At 37.7% G+C, this 12,436-nt stretch overlaps 1 long non-coding RNA gene across 1 annotated transcript in view; it reads left to right on the top strand.

The window, feature by feature from the left end:
* LOC122745534 overlaps window positions 1-12,436 on the top strand; it is a 372,633-nt gene that overhangs the window by 307,082 nt on the left and 53,115 nt on the right. The window contains exon 7 of the long non-coding RNA XR_006355472.1: window positions 891-960. This is a non-coding gene — a long non-coding RNA (uncharacterized LOC122745534). The remainder of the gene's footprint in view (window positions 1-890; window positions 961-12,436) is intronic.

Below are 12,436 nucleotides of genomic sequence, written 5' to 3' on the forward strand. Positions count from 1 at the left end.
CTTCCATTAAATCATGCAAAACTCACATTACCACTACATTAAAATTAAAAATAGGAAAGCATGTTATTTTATTTATTTACTTTCTTGTGGGGCAATGAGGGTTAAGTGACTTGCCCAGGGTCACATAGCTAGTAAGTGTCAGGTGTCTGAGGCTGAATTTGAACTCAGGTCCTCCTGAATCCAGGGCTGGTGCTTTATCAACTGCACTTCGTAGCTGTCCCAGAAAGCATCTTATTGATTCAATAAATATAGGAAATGATATAGCACAATTTGAATAGATTCAGGATTTGGAGGTAAAGGACTGGGATTTGAAACTTGACTTACCATTTGATTTCCTGGGTGGGGTAGTGCTAGACAAGTAACTTAATATCTCCAGGCCCCAGTTAAGCTGTAAAGTTTGAGAGTTGGACTAAATGACCTTTTTAACTCTATAGACCTAAGAGCTAGTAATAGATCATTTGATCATAGATAACATTGAAGGTCCTACCATCATTTAATAGATGAAAAAAAAAAAAAGCCCAGATCTGTTTGGCATCACATGGGTAGTGACAGTCAATATCTATATTTTTAAAACATTTTCCACCATAAAACTTGGGTTGCTAGCAGTGAAGTGAGAGTAGTAATGGACTTTTTTTTTTAGTTTTAAAGGACTAGATCAAGTTCCATTACCACCGTGGCATCTCTTTGGATTATTTGATCTCTCACTGAACTTCTAAATTCTTAGAAGCACTTATAGTCTCAACCACTCAGTTCAGCATCTATGCACTATATTTTTCTTTTGTTACTTTCTCCTACTTATGTTAATGTTATTTCACCAACTGACCTAACAGGGCTAAAAGTGATATTTGCATCTGAGTGCTTCACATTAACTTTGGATGTCTCCTTGACAGGATTTCCTTCTTGGTCCCCAGCAGTAAAGGGGAAAAAGGTACTAACAGGAAGTAGCAGTAAAGGTAACTGGTAAGCCTTCTCATGTCTCCTTTTAATTTTGAATTGAGGGCTCTAATATTTGTTCTAATTCACTTCTGAGTTTTTTCTTTCGGTGTTTGGGGGTTTTTTGTGTTTTTTTTTTAATTTTTCTTTTGGGCCATTCTGTTTTCTCCCTGTTGTTCCATAATCTCTGGAGGGCCCATGGCATTTTCTGTCTTTTCTCAGACAACACTGATTCATTTTCCTTCATGATATAAAATTTGCTAATCATATTTTGTTTTCTTTTTATAGTTTTGCTCCCCCCTTTTTAGAATATTCTTTATTGATTTATTTGTTAATTGGACTCTCATTAGTGTTTTTTTTCTTTGATATCCATTGGTATTAATACCTTCCCCCCCCTACCCCCCCAAAAAAGCCATGACTCACTTTCCATCTGCTCTCTTTACAAGTTCCACAGACTTCTCAAGGATAGGCTTCTGGGTTGTCTCAGCATCCTCTCTTTAGGAGGTAATGACTTCTACCCTGAGGGAACTGTGAGATGCTGGACTGGACTCAAGTCAGATTCTAGTTCTCTTTCCCTTTAGCTACTCTCTGGATTCTTGCATTCTGTGTTCTTCCTTTCCTTTAAATGTCTAGGCAGAATAGATCTGCAGCTTCCTTGAGAGTGGTGACATTCTAACATCACAGCAGCCCTGAAATTCCTTAACTTAGGGCCATACAAATCAGGATGAATCAGGCTTTTACTTTACCCTGTCTCTCTCTCTCTCCCTCTCTCTCTGCAGCTCCCTGTCTTTACTTCATATTTCTAAGCAGAACCAGCATCTGCTGCTTCTTGTGGGGTAAGAGGAGAGAGGAGTTTGGGGACAGAGGCTATGCAGCAGTGGAGATCCAGGAAGCTACTGAGGCCTTAACTTATTTTGTTCTTGCTGTTGCCTGTCCTGAGATAGGAGCAGGTCCTGAGTGAGTGCTCTGGACTAAAATTCTTGCTATTAATAAATTCATAAGATTTCTACCTTACTGCAATATGCATTCTTACTATACCTACCCTAGGCTTTTTTGTCATGTTATCTTCAGGATTTAGCCATAATAATCTATATCTGTTGCATAATTCCTTTGTTTGGAGGATGAAGCTTTGAATTGATTTTCAGAGAGCAACAAGTCAGACTTCTTGTTGGTTATCTAACCCCTCATTCCTTCTTTAATGTAAAAAATTTGTCTTCTAAACTCATCCTTCGACTGGAACTGCTCTCTACAAAGTTACTAATTGACAAATCTGATGGTCTTTCCTTAGTCCTTTTTAAAAATTACCTACTGCATTAGACACTAGTGACCACCTTCTCCTATAAACTCTCTCCTCTCCAGGTTTTCAAGACATTGCTGCCTCTTGGTTCTCCTGTCTCTATGACCTCTCCTCATTCTCATTTACTTGCTTATCATACATATCCAGAGGGCTCATTTTCAGGCCAATATAATACAATCTCACTTGGTTATATTAGTCCTCAAGGGTTTAATTCTCATTTCAATACAGCTAATTCATATATATATATATATGTATGTATGTATATGTATATGTATATGTATATGTATGTATATATGAATATATATGTATATATGTATATGTATGTATACACACACACATATATGTATATATGCTTATTGCTTCTACATCCATTATCATCTGTGCAATGGACTTGTCAGACTGGAGGTCCCTGAGACATCTCAAGCTCAATATGTTCAACAAAGGACTCATCTTTTTCCCATTCCCTATTCTCCACCAATCTCTCCTATTTTGAGGGCACCACTATTCTTCCAGTCTCCCAGATTGCTAATCTTGTCAGTTCTTTGACTCCTCACTCTCATCCTACATAGATATTCACTTACTAAATTTTGTGGTTTCTTCTTTCACATCTGTCATATTTAACTCTTTCTCCTCATGTAACTAACACCTTACCTATGCTCTCAAGTCCCTCCCCACTCTAATTCACATAGCAGCTGAAATGCTAGATCTGATCATTTCACTTTTCTTCTCAATAACATCAGTGTTTCCACATTGCACTTGGATAAAATGAAAACTCTTCTGCTTGGCTTTAAAAACTTTTGCTAATTTGGCCCTGATCTATCTCTCTAGCCTCATAGATTATTCCTTTTCCTGCACTCTTCATAGGAGTCAAACTGGTCTTCCCTCTGATCCTCATACATAACACTCCATTTCTCATTTCTTCCTTTTCCACTGACCATTCCCTATTCCTGTGAGAAAAAATGATTATCTTTCTATTATATTAATAACTAATTATTAAATTAGGATTAAGGTTTTCCCTTTTAATTTTGTCATTCGGGGAACAGTCCTTGTAGGTCATTAAGCCAGTGTCTAAAAGACAAGATAGATGAGATTGGCCTAATTCTCAGGGTGTGTGCTCCATGAACTTGGGTGAACCCCACCTAACTGGAGGCCTTACTTTTGTTTATAGTATAAATAGAATCTAATCTAGGTACATTCCCACCCTAAAACATTCAGCCCATGTCATTGTACTCCTCTATTAGAGTTCAGGGGAACCCAGTTTATGAAGGAGAAAACCAACCAGAGTGGTCTGGGTAGAGATGGATTCCTTTGTCCAAATTGCCAGAGATGGCTGAGTCTCATGACCAAATCGCATTCTCAGCAGGAGGAGCAGAAGACGTCCTGCCCACTTCCTCATTTGCAAGTCTACCCCCCCCCCATCAATTGTTCATCAATCAGGTTTGATTTTTACCTGCCCAGACACTCTTTTTTCTAAGGCTATTTAATTGTTCAGAGATCTCCATGGTTTTGTCTTTGGTTACTAAGAGAGACCACTGACCATCAGTTTATTGATTGTAAAATAAGTTATTGAAAAGAAGTTATTTTATAGAGGAGAAATTAAAGTCATGTAGAGAAGTATTCAATTGTCTTCCTAACCCTTTGCTTCCCTTCCCACTTTTTCCCAGTGTTTCTGATTTCATATGATATTCTGGAAGCCATACATGGTTTACCCACTGTTTTATAGATATGCTAATATTACTTTCCTAGGTAATTACATTTTTGCATCAATTGGTCCCAGCCCTTGACACTATTTTAAAAAATTTGGGGGCAAAGGTAGAAGTGATAAGGGAAGTATTATGATCTCTTTAGCTCATGGCAAAATCTATCTTGTTTATGTCTCTCATAAGATCTTTGTGACTTGTGCCTCTCAGAGGAATCTCTGTAGGTAATGCCAACATCATGATAAACTGAGAATTTCAGTATCTGGCTCACTTTGCTTCTCCTCAAAAGCACCTTTAGCTTCCTTGTAAATGATTAGGCTAATAAAACATCTGCGATTGGGCCAATTTTATTTAATCCAACATGAATGCAGATTTGCACATGAACTCCTAAACTCTCAGGATACCATGCCCTCTTTAACAGGACATAAAGGCACATTCTATGATTATAGGTCCCATCTTTCTTCAAGATATTATAGTTCATATGACTAGAAAAGTCCCAGAGGATGGATACCTTTTAGTTTCTCCTTAGTACATACAGTTCCTTACTATGCACATTTGGTGTATCCTGTGGGCCTTTCCCTAGGTCTGGGTGAAGCTAGGTCTTTGTCTCTTCTCACACTTTCTCTTATCAAGGCTCACAACACTTTCATCTTTATTTTGCTGAAGATTCAAACCCCTTCTTTCTTTTGATGAATGTTTATATCTTTTGTCTTTCATTACTTGTCTTTCAAGTTTCCATTTCTCATTCTGCATATCCATCAGACATCATACCCTCAGCACAAGCTACATTGAGATATAGGACTCTTTCAAGGTCTAAATATACTGTGTTGCCTACCTCTCTTGTCCTCAACGTTGATGTCCTTTTATATCCAGACACACTGCTCTCTGAATGAGCTGAAGGGGCTTACCTGATTGACCATTGCATTGATAATTCATCTTAGCAGGATACAGTAGATAAAAGTGCTATGACATTTTAGTATCTATAGGAAAATAAGTATTAAAATATATTTCAGAATACTTCACAAATTCTATATTCGTTTGTGGTACAATATTGTTCAATATATTAGAATTTTGCTGTACAAAGTCAAAGGGCTTTTTTCAAGTATGTAAGGGAGTAAAAACTTATTGGTAAGAGGACTATATATTGGTATGATTCTGCTATGTATACAATAGTAGATATGGTAAATCAATTATTCTGAATTCTGGGGTTCTGAGGAAACTGTGGCTGGGATTCCAAGGAAACTGTGGCTGTAATCCTGTTTCTTAGAATGAAATGAAGTGTGCCCAGAGAGGTTACTTAGTCATTAGTTTCTCTGGAATATGAGTAATAAATTTACCCTATCTAATAATGCTAGGGAAAAGAAAAGTATGCATGTTGACCACTTTCAAGTAAATTATATTGACCTTTGCATAATTTGAAGGATGGAAGATGGAAATTAGAAAGAAACTGGAATAAATTAAGGACTATTTAAATAGCAGAATGTTGGATAGAGAGGCCTTAAGTTAGATTTTTCTTGGTGCAATTTACATAAAAGAAGTAATTCCTGTGAATTAGGAGTGGACGAATGAGAGGGAATCAATAACTCGTTAAGGACAGGGACTATTTTGTTGTTGCTGCTATATTCCCAGCAGATAGCAGAGTGCCTTACATAGAGAAGGTTCTTAAATAAGGTTTTTCTGAGTCCAGTTAAATAACTAACTTACTAACCATTTAGATGTTGGGAAGTCACTTTACTTCTTAGAGTCTCATATTCCTTATATGGAAAACGGCAATAACAATATTTGTACATTTATACCTAAAGATCATCATAAGGAAAATACTTTACAAATTTTGGAGTGCAATAAAATTTGAGCAGTTTTTCTCATTACACTTCTATTTCTCAGCCTGAATATGCAGTACAAATAAATCCTGTAATATAAGCTCAAAGAAGGATTAAATAAGATATTTTAGTTCACGTTTTTAAGTAAAGCATTTGAAAGATATGCTTAACTCTCTTAGTATCATATTTGAAGTTGGAAGGGATCTTAGAGATCATATAGTTCAGCCATCTAATTTATGGATAAGGCTCAGAGGTAAACTAACTTACCTAAAGTCACACAGATATATGTTCATGATTAATAAGTTCCAGAGCCCATGTCTAATTCCACGTCCTATATTCTTTCTAGTGGACTATCATCCAGATGTGTGGATGCAAACAGTATAATGGCAACACATTCTGAAGGGCATCAGACTTTCACTCCCTGGAGCCAAGATGGCAGAGGAAAGATAGTAAGCTCTCAGAACTCACAATACAATTGCTCCAAAAAAACTCCAAATAATGACATAGGACAGTTCCAGACTTTTATTCCCAGGTACCAATTGTTTCTCCTCTGAAATGAAGCAGTTCAGAAATACTGAAAAAGTATAGAAGAATTTTATAGATTCTGTGGAATTCTCAATAGCTTTGGGGATTAGAGATTGATTTACTACTCTACTTTCAATTATTAGTCAGCTTTCTTTCCTTCACATTCCTATACTAAGAAAAATAAGCATTGAGGAATTATGATGATTATAGTTCAATAATCCTAGTCCACTGAGAGACAAGAACCTATAGGTTTTTGGAAAGGGCTCTATATTATTAGGTGTTCATTATTTCTAGTGTTTCTGTATCATAAAACTCACTGATACATATAAATTATTTTAGGGTTAAATATTGTTATTTATGATAGCCTTTGGATTTTAATGCACTTCTGTACATGCTATATGTGTGTAAAAATAAATAAATAAATATATATATATATACACATGTGTGTATATATTTATATGAAGATAAGCATCCATATATACATACACAGATGGCATCTACAGGGAAACATTTACATCCAAAAAATTTACATGTGAATATCTATCTAGGGCAGCTAGGTGATGCAATGGATAGAGTGCCAGGTCTGGAGTCAGGAAGATTATTAATGAGCTTAAATCTGGCCTCAGAAATTTCCTAGCCATGTCACACAGAGCAAGTTGCTTAACCTTGTTTGCATCAGTTTCTTCATCGGTAAAATGAACTGGAGAAGGAAATGGCAAATAACCCCAGTATATTTGCCAAGAAAATGGGATGTGACTGAAAAATGACTTAATAACAAAATCTATCTCTCTCTCTATCTCTTTCTCTATCATCTATCTATCTATCTATCTACCTATCTATCTATCTGTTTATACACATATAAGCCTCTTTCAAAGTCCATGGAAAGTATCCCTCTCTTCTTTTCAAAGATCCTACCTATGTTCTCCCTAATATCCAAATGCTGTTTTCTGTAAATTCAAAGTGGGAGGGGGGTTACCTGCATTGCTTCTTCATTGAACATGAACATAAAGATCCTCTGCATAGTTGGAGAGGATAGGTAGAGGCATTATGATACAATGAAAAATAGATGACCCGGAACTGTTTGGAACTTTTATCATTGAAAATTTATGAAGTCCCCCTGGTAGGCCAAGGAAGTTTCGTGAATGCAGCAATATGCTGCTAGGAATAAATAATTTATTTTTTCCCAAGGTGTTGGGAATGGGGCAGAAGTAGTTGATGGTGAATTTAATCATCGTAAGAACTTTACTATGTTCTTTTCCTTTTCCAACTAATGGTTTAGTAACCTCATTCAAATGAGGAAAAAACTTACTTAATTCAAATGAAAGTAGAGCTTTAAATATAGCTATGTGTACTAGAATTCTCCAGTCTATCTCAGCCTATGAGAATTCAGACAAAACTGAAGAAGGCACATTTTTTCCTTTCCATCTTACATTGTTTTCTCTGGAAATTTAATACAATATTTGCTATTAATTGCAGGTTTTAGAATAATCAGATTGTATGAATCCTTGAAATTACATAAATGTGCAATAGTCTTTCCTCAGCCTACTCACAATTATCTTCTCAGTGGTGTATGAATTTTACAGTCAAAATAAAGAAATTAAATACTTTCTTCTCCTTTCAGCAACAACTCTTGGTTGTAAAGGATATAGAAGAGAGACTATGACTATATCTGAAAAAATCCATCACCATCATCAAATAAAAAGTACAAAGAGCATGCCTTTTTCAAGATGGTTTTGTGACATCATTTTCAAAAGACAATATATTTAGTGAATGCCAAATTTTTCTCAAGTCTTCCTTAAAAAACAAAAACCAAAAAAACACTGGGGGGTGGGGGGAGCAGCTAAGTGGCACAGTGAATAAGGTACCAGCCCTGGATTGAGGAGGACTTGAGTTCAAATCTGGCCTCAGACACTTGATAATTACTAGCTGTGTCACCCTGGACCCATCACTTAACCCTCATTGCCCCACACGCGCGTGTGCACATACACACACACACCAAACAAACAAAAACTTAAACTAAAACAAGAAACAAAAACACAACACTCTACCCCCAAACACTAACTAAAACAGTTTCCTTTAGCTATAAAATATTGTAACAATTGTAATCTAGGTGCAGCTTTTTACATAAACAGCAATAGGGGGCGGCTAGGTGGCACAGTGGATAAAGCACTGGCCTTGGATTCAGGAGGACCTGAGTTCAAATCCAGCGTCAGACACTTGACACTTACTAGCTGTGTGACCTTGGGCAAGTCACTTAACCCTCATTGCCCTACAAAGAAAAAAAAACAAACAAAAAAACCAAAACATAAACAGCAATAGACTTTTCTTGGATTGTTTACAATTAAGTTTTTAGTAATAATAAGTTTAGGAGAAGAAATTGAGGAGAGAGAGAGAGAGATCTTTTTCTCCCCCATGATGAATTCAGTATATTTTGTTTGTTTGTTTGTTTGTTTTTTTTTAGTGAGGCAATTGGGGTTAAGTGACTTGCCCAGGGTCACACAGCTAGTAAGTGTTAAGTGTCTGAGGCCGGATTTGAACTCAGGTCCTCCTGAATCCAAGGCCAGTGCTTTATCCACTGCGCCACCTAGCCGCCCCTAATTCAGTATATTTTTTAGTAATTCACAAATTATATATGTATAGATAGAAGGAAAATATATATTTTCCACTAAATATCATTAATTTGTGCTTTCAAAACACAACTTGAGGTGAAATAGCATTATAAGAGCCAATTAAACTCAATATGTTCAAAATGTGACCCATTATGTTTCCCCCAAACCCACTTCTTTTCTGAATTTTCCTGTTTTAATACAGGGTACCACCATTTTTCTAGTCACCAAGGTTTGAAATTTCAGTATTATCTTTTACCTTTCACTCTACTTTATTTTCTATGTCCAATCAGTGACATATCTTTTAAATCTATTCCCTTCTCTCCATTTAGAATTCTACCCCCCTAATTCAGAACTAGGCCTATTTCTCTTGAGTAGATTGTTATAATGAACCCCAGGTGGACCCCCTTGCCTCAAATCCCTCTCTCCAATCCATCATGGATATAAATCCCAGAGGGATACTTCCAAAACACAGTTCTGACTATTTCAATACCAGCCTCCTCAAAAAATTCCGGCGGTTCCCTATTTTCCTTAGGTTTAAATATGTTTCTTTGTTATTTAAAGTTGGTTACAACCTGACTTTAACTTCCTTTTCCAGTCTTATTGTGCATCACTTTCCTACATGTACTCTGTGATCCCATCAAATTGAACTCTCTTCCTTACAGATGACATTCCATCTCCTGCCTTTGGGACTTTGGAATGCCTCCAAGCATAGAATGTACCTTCTCATCCACTCCACCTCTTAAGAATTTCTATTTTCCTTTAAGGTTCAACTAAAATGGCACTACTAACATAAAACCTTTCTTGATGCACCATAGCTGCTACTACCTCCTCCCTATGCTAGGTTCTATTTTTATGATCTGGATATGAAATGGAAATTTTTGGCAAGAGCAGAAGTTTCAATAGCAAATAAGATATCATAAAAAAGTAAGCATATACTGTGATCTACTGATAGAGGAAGAGGCCATCTGTGAAAAATCTTGGCTTTGGAACTGGTCTCAAGCAACAAGTCCAGATTACAGATAGTTTAGCCATAAAGGCTTCCTTAAGTATCAGGAAATGAAAAATTCCATAGCACTAGACAGGATGTGTCAGGGCACAATAAGTTGCATTTGGGAGAGCCAGCTATTCTAGTTTTTATACTATTTTCTATGTTACATCATGGTATTTGAATTGGTTGAATTAGATCAACCAATTATATTGATTCTTTCAATTTCTATTTTAGCTACTGCTTCTAGAATATCTGGGCAATTTTCCCTGACAATCTCTTGGAGGATGCTATCTAAGTTCTTATTTTGGTCTTGTTTTTCGGGTAGCCCAGTGATTTTCAAATTATCTCTCCTGGGTTTATTTTTCAGGTCAGCTGTTTTTCCAAGGAGATATTTCACATTGTCCTCTATTTTTTCATTCAATTGGATTTGCTGTACTATGTCTTGATTTCTCATAAGGTCACTAGCTTCCATTTGTTCAGTACTAATTCTTAGGCAATTATTTTCATCAGACAGCTTTTTATCTCCTTTTCCATTATACTTTTCAAACTGTTGACTTTTTTCTCATGACTCTCCTGCATTGCTCTCATTTCTCTTTCCATTCTTTCCTCCCTCTCTCTACATCTTCCTTCCGTCTCTCCTACTTTCTCTTCAAAGTGCCTTTTGAGAGCTTCCATGGCCTGAGACCAGTTCATATTTTTCTTGGAAGCTTTGGATGTAGGTGCCCTGAGGTTGATTTCCTCTTCTAAGGGTTCACCTTGATCTTCGTTGTCACTGAAGAAACTTTCTATAATTCTAAACTTTCTTTGCTTGCTCATCTTTTACTTGATTTTTAGTTCCCCACTGGGGGGCTGTGCTTCTTGGCTACACTACTGTACCCAGCTTTAGAGGGTCACAGGGGTTTTGGTTCGAAGGAGGGCAGGTTTTTCTCTTGCCTGGCCTGTTTTCTGGTCTGAGGATAACCTCAAGCCAACTTGCTAGTTAACCATCCAGCAGAGCACTGTGGTGGTTTTTAGCTTTAACGAGCCTGCGCTCCTCCTCCATCTGGGCCTCATGCCTCTCAGGATTTCTTCCTGGTTCCCTGCCGGGGTGGGACAGCCAAATTCCTCCCTAGGTCCTACTGATACCCCTGCACTTTCCCCTGGCCAGCCATTCAGTCCTCTTACCCAACCACAAGCTCTGTTCCAGAAGACAATGGTGCTGCTGCTAATTTGGAGGTTCAGGGGCTAAGTTCTTTTTGTACGGCATGCCTGGGGTCTCTGTTGGCATGAACACAGGGTTGGACTTTACTCGCAGCCCAGCATGGGCCCCTTTAATCTATCCACACCTGGAAAATAATCTCAGCCCATATTTTTGTGGGTTTTTCTGCTCCAGGGGTTCTTTTATTGCTGTTTTGGGGGTACTTGTATCAGGAACTCTGTGCATTTAATATCTTTCCTCTGACATCTTGGCTCCCCCGCTCCCCCCCAACCAATTATATTGAACATGTCATAAGGGGCTTCTTAAGTTTAAATAGAATTTGATTATATGGCATTAGTCATATGATTGAAAAAAATTGGTGGGAGGCAACTTTATGAAGGATATGCATGTCTAATATGGTTTAGCTCTGGCCTCACTTTCTTAGGGCCAGGTCTGTTACATTTTACATCACTTAGGGTTATCTAGTACGCTAAAGAGATTAGGGAATCCCTCTTCTTTATTTCTGACTTGAGCTGTCACTGGCTGTTTCCTCTCTCATCTGCTCCCTGCTAATTTTTAGGTACCTTCATTGTGCTTAACCACTTAACATTGAATTAGCATTTACAAAGGGATATTTTCTTCAATGGCATAACAAGAACTCATTGAGTACATAAGCCACCCTTATCTCAGTTCCTTCATAGCATTAGACCCACCAAACTCAAATCTAAAATCTAGAGAGTCAGCTTCTGCTGTGTTTATGGTGCCAGACCCATGCTCTTCATAGATTTGCTGATGAAATCACTGAAACTTCTGGCTTGGATTCCTGGACTACTGGATTCCCATGGTTCATGTTCTTGGATCATATTCAAGACTCTACTCACTGGATCTAGAATAAAAAAATATGAATGGAAAAGCAAAAGACCTACACCCATCATGTGTCCAAGGGTAGGTGAAGAGAAGGAGGGAGGGGAGAGAGGGAATAAGCATTTGTTAAGTACCTCCCACTTAATACATGATGTCACTGCTGTTAGTAGAGTTAGTGTTCCCCCCCCCCCCCAAACACACATATGCATGCAAAGCAAAAATCCCACAGATGCTCAGTAAGGCCTTTTAAAAGATGGTGACAGGGGCTGCTAGGTGGTGCAGTGGATAAAGCACTGGTCCTGGATTCAGGAGGACCTGAGTTCAAATCCGGCCTCAGACACTTGACACTTACTAGCTGTGTGACCCTGGGCAAGTCACTTAACCCCCATTGCCCTGCCCCCCCCCCAAAAAAAGATGGTGACAGTTCTAGCTATGTAGCCAATGGAAAAATGCTATACCCAACTATATAGTACACCAGTACAGAATTCATGTGTATAGCAGTCTCCTGGAAGGGTATTGTCAA

This window comes from Dromiciops gliroides, chromosome 3 (genome assembly GCF_019393635.1).
Source record: "Dromiciops gliroides isolate mDroGli1 chromosome 3, mDroGli1.pri, whole genome shotgun sequence".
In the NCBI taxonomy this organism is placed as follows: domain Eukaryota; kingdom Metazoa; phylum Chordata; class Mammalia; order Microbiotheria; family Microbiotheriidae; genus Dromiciops; species Dromiciops gliroides.